Source organism: Argentina anserina, chromosome 5, assembly GCF_933775445.1.
Source record: "Argentina anserina chromosome 5, drPotAnse1.1, whole genome shotgun sequence".
Lineage (NCBI taxonomy): Eukaryota > Viridiplantae > Streptophyta > Magnoliopsida > Rosales > Rosaceae > Argentina > Argentina anserina.
Window position 1 is genome coordinate 17733887 of NC_065876.1, and position 4751 is coordinate 17738637.

General features: G+C 37.9%; 1 pseudogene; it reads right to left on the minus strand.

Annotated features, from left to right (window-relative positions):
- Window positions 1-216: 216 nt before the first annotated feature.
- On the minus strand, window positions 217-2657 carry LOC126795646 (uncharacterized; annotated as a pseudogene).
- Between the last annotated feature and the right edge of the window lie 2094 nt (window positions 2658-4751).

Below are 4751 nucleotides of genomic sequence, written 5' to 3' on the forward strand. Positions count from 1 at the left end.
ACCACTAACTTTATGATTATGGTAAATTGCATGTGCTGTTGTTAAAATATTCATTTCAATCAGTGACTATGTTTTTCATTCTAATAAATTGCTTATCTCCATCTTTTTTCATGTGCTGCTGCAATTAAAAAGTTTCCCATTAAATAAAATTGAAATCTACTATGTACTAAAAATTAACATAAATCCGATGTATAACCAAAAAACCATATGATAGAGTCAATACATTTTGCCTGGGGAAGTTCTAGAACACAATTCAACAGTCAAGCTTTTCATAAAGAGGTCAAATGAATTTGAGTCCAGGATGATCCATGATGATTCAAACATCTCATGGAAGAAATCTGCAGAAATCTTTTGAGCTGCATTTCGGAATGCAATCCCAAATGAATTTCCTTTGACTGCTCCAACTCGAGGCTTCCCACAAACACCAACTACGATCATCTTCTTGGAATCTTGTGCCAAACAAGCACAAACCATATGTTTCATTCTAGCTCCCTTCTCTTTCAGAGCATCATCACAAAATAGCAGAATTTAATCAATGCCTGGGGGTACCCCAACAGTTTTGCATCTACAGAGTCTTCCAGTTCTTATATTCATTACTGCTCTACTTCCTTGTCTAGCAATTTCCCTTTGTATCCGAATTGCTTTATGCATTCCAGCTTTCAGCTTATCAAGATTGTTCAATGACAGTGCATCATAAGCCACCCCAAATTGCTTGGTAGAAGAAGAACCATCTGATTCGACAAATGATTCAAGCAAAGCTGAAACTCCATAAACCACATCCACTGCAGATACCCTTGAGCCATAGCCATGGATACGCAAAAAGCTCCAGTAGTAGAAATCAGTGAGTCCATATTCAGGTAAAAGCTGTTCGAATTGAGCTTTCATCCTCTTTTTTACCTCAATATTCATGAATGGGAACTTCTATTGGCAATCCTCAAGCGCAAATCCCATCTTTGCCAGTAGAAAAATAAGCTTAGAAATTCCTTTGTCATTCCACGTCTTCATTTTGGTTGCAGAGTATGAAGAACATTTCATGGATTCAAATAAATTACATTCGTGTAACAGCATCAGCCTAGGTACATCTTCAAATGCAATTCTATCTGTCACTGAAGTCACAACCTCCAAACTCCCTGAACTGATAATCCACTGCTCAAGCTCCATGACAGCAGCCTGGTACCTCTCATCGGTGCGCCTCTGGTGTACAAACTGATCCGTTAAAGAAACACAAGACAGCCAAAACAACTCGTTTCTATTCTTCCTCGATGAATGCGCCAAGTCATACATCAAACACCCAAAAGGCTTACATATATGCCTGGTTCGGTAATTATCAATCAGCTGATTCTAGACCCTTGTATGTACATATAATCATTCATTCACTAAATGTATGCCAATGCAATGTCAGCTTTCATGAAAAGCTCCACAAAACTCATGAAACGCCAACATATATCCACTAATTAATCTAGCTAAGTGGTTTCAATACTTTCAAGGTAATTTGCTCGATCCTTTAATAATCTATGGACATATTTTCCTTATACGAAATGTACTCGATCGATCTGAGGCACCCATTCAATGGAGATTACTGAATGATTCACTTTTTGTGAAAAGGCTAGATTTTCATTTATTGGAAAAGCATATAGTAATTGATGTTGCATTTCAAATTTTCAATCGATTTTTGTGTTTTGCTTTAGTAGAATATGAAAAATCACTACATCCGATCATCAGCACGTAGCTGCTTGTTCGTCTAGCTAGCTAGAAACAATAAACAACTAGAATTTGCTAGTTTTTATCTTGCATCGATTCTTAATTAATTGCCATATCACATCTTATGCATTCGATTGCTACGGCGCCTAGGCATCGACCACGATCTACATATTGAAGATGATATCCATGATATAGCAAGCGGTGTGATATATAGCAGCTCTAGAGAATATATGACGATATATATATATATATACACACACACACACACACCACACGTACGTACGTCACGATATTATTACCATATACGATTCGGTATTTTATTTGCTATTTAAGATAATTTTCCAGTTCATAATGTAAGTGTTGCCTAGAGTACTATCTAAATGGTAGTATTTCTTCTTCAACCTCTTGAAAATCTTCTCCGGGCCTTGTTCCTCTTCTTCCGTCACCCTCAAACCCTCCTCACTATCTCTATCTCCATCCTGCTCATCATCACTATCCAAGTCACTCGCATTGACCAAAGCCGAGACAACATGAATATGGTATGATAAATCTGACTGCAGGTCATCTTCCTGCGTATAAAGCACAACCACGCGCTCGTTGTGCTCACACAGATTTTGCAGATGAATGGGGCGGTGACTGTCCACAACGAAAACACGCGACAATGGGGACAGTTTGAGCAGCATCCTCAGGTCCCGGTGGCATCCCCAGTTGATCAAAAGAATAGAAATCGGACTCTCCGACATGCTTGCGTAATTGTGAATCTCCAGAAAGGCAGACATGGGATAACACGAGTAGACGACGGAATCGGATTCGAGAACATGGAGGATAATTTTGAGAGCGCATAGAGAGTCGACGTCTGAAGACGATGGGAATGTTAGCAGAGGATAACCAGATGAGGCTTTCGCCGATTTGCAGAGCCTCGAGTAGAATGACTCCATTGTTTCCTCTCTAACCATGACCCTAAATTCCAATTGGATACCCTCAAAAGTCAATGAAAACTTGAGAGTCAAGTACCTGAGATTTGTATGAGGGCGATGGACTCTGTGTTTCAAGAGAGAGAGAGAGAGAGAGAGAGAGAGAGAGAGAGAAAGAGGGATAGGGTAAATGTTCAAACTTCAAACCCCTGCTTTACCTGATCTCTCAATTTGTGACCTTTTTGGCTTTCTTTGTTGGGTACTTATCTTAATGTTCAGTTGTTAACAAAAGCTATCCATTTTCTACACACTCGGGTAATTCCAGGTTCTTTCAACAATGGACTTAAAACAAACTACATATTGCTAGACGAGCATAGGATTCCAAAGCTTAGTGACTATGGGATGTCCATCATAACAGAAGAAATTGAAAAACTTGAGGCATGTTCTTATGATTATTTTGTTGACAGTGCAATGATCTATTCTGATGCATTAGTGTATTATTTTGCAGGCAAAGGGAGAAGGCCCTAAATTCTGGTATGAAGTATAGGTTAGGCGATTTCTATCATTTTCTCTTGATTGTTGCTGATCTGACTTCAAATGATAGATGTTAACTGTTAATTCTCTTATATCCTTCATTTTTATTCAGCCATAAAAAGGATCAGGAGGGTGATGTTTACAATTTTCGATTTACACTTATGGGTGAGGATGTTATTGTGAGTTTGTGAGTACGTGTGTCTATTACTGGAAATGCTGCAATTGTTTCTTGTTGATAGGTACGGGGGTGTTTCAGAGTTTATGAGTAATGTGTGGGTTGTGCTTTGCGTTTTGTTTTGTTTGAATTAGGTACAAGAGGCTCCAAGTTTTGTCGACTTTCACCTAGGCTGTAAAGTGTAAGCGTTTCACTTTTATTTCTCGTATCTGAATAGTTTGTTTGTGCTTTGTAGTTTATCTAGTTTAAGCAGTGACGCGTCTCTTGATAGTATTTTGGGTAGCTTTGTTCGATTAGCTTTACTCCTGTCTTATTATATTCTTAGCATTGGCAGTTGTCTTATTTTTAGTTTTCACCAGTATTGATTCTTCCAATTAAAGGGCTCTGTTTTCTTGCAAGTATACTTTTTCTAGGCATCATATCAGTTTTTTCTAGGCAGTTGTCCTGAATCCTTTTGTTTTGTTGTTTGCTTCCTGTACAACTTCTGGCTAGTAGTGATTCTCTAATACAAGTTCTACTTCTTGTGGAAATTATATAAGTTACCTAGTATGTCTTTTGTATTTCACTGCAACTGATTTACTAAGACATATTTGATTTGAGTCTTGTGGGCAGGGTTGGAAGGCTTATGAAAAATATTGCTACCGACATTGTATATGTTTCTCTACATAATAGTTTGCATATACGTGTTTTTCCCTTAGTATGACTTATTGATTCAGGTCTTGAATATTTGCTATGCAGACCAATGTTTTAAAACGCGAAGGCGTACCTCATTGCGTTTTTGCTAGAGCCTTGGGCTTCAACGCTTAAGGTGTAAAAAACGTAAGCCTTACGACATAAAAATAATAAAAAAATCTATTTGTTTAAATTTGGTTTTCCACGCGGTGGTGGGAACATAATTGTCCAATGCTCCTCTTGTCCTTGGTTGCACACTACCACTTTCACTTTCAACTGTATTCTGAACTTCCGCATCATCTTCTTCTTGTAGTGGCAACTCCCCGATCTCCCTACGTAGTGCAATCTTAGCAAACTTCCCTACTTCATTTGTTTTAAGTGCTTCAATGCACCAACTCTTCACATTAGGTGGAACTTTCGGACAAGGTCTGATTCCTTTACGTGAACCAACAAGATGGTGCTTGAATCTAGAAATGCCACCGGTACATATTTGAATACAGAAACTGCATATATGTTAAGTGGCCAGGAATAGGTTTAGTCCATTGCCAAGCATCATCTCTCTTTGTTGATGGAGTAGCACTAGCACTAGCATTAGCACTGTCACTACCCGAAGCACTCATTGTTACCTATCAATAATCCAAATTCAAAAGTTAATAAGGATACAATTATATATATATATATATATTTAAAAGCCTAACTCTAATACAATTATATATACAAGTTCATCCTATATGTTGTCTTTAACATTCAATAAT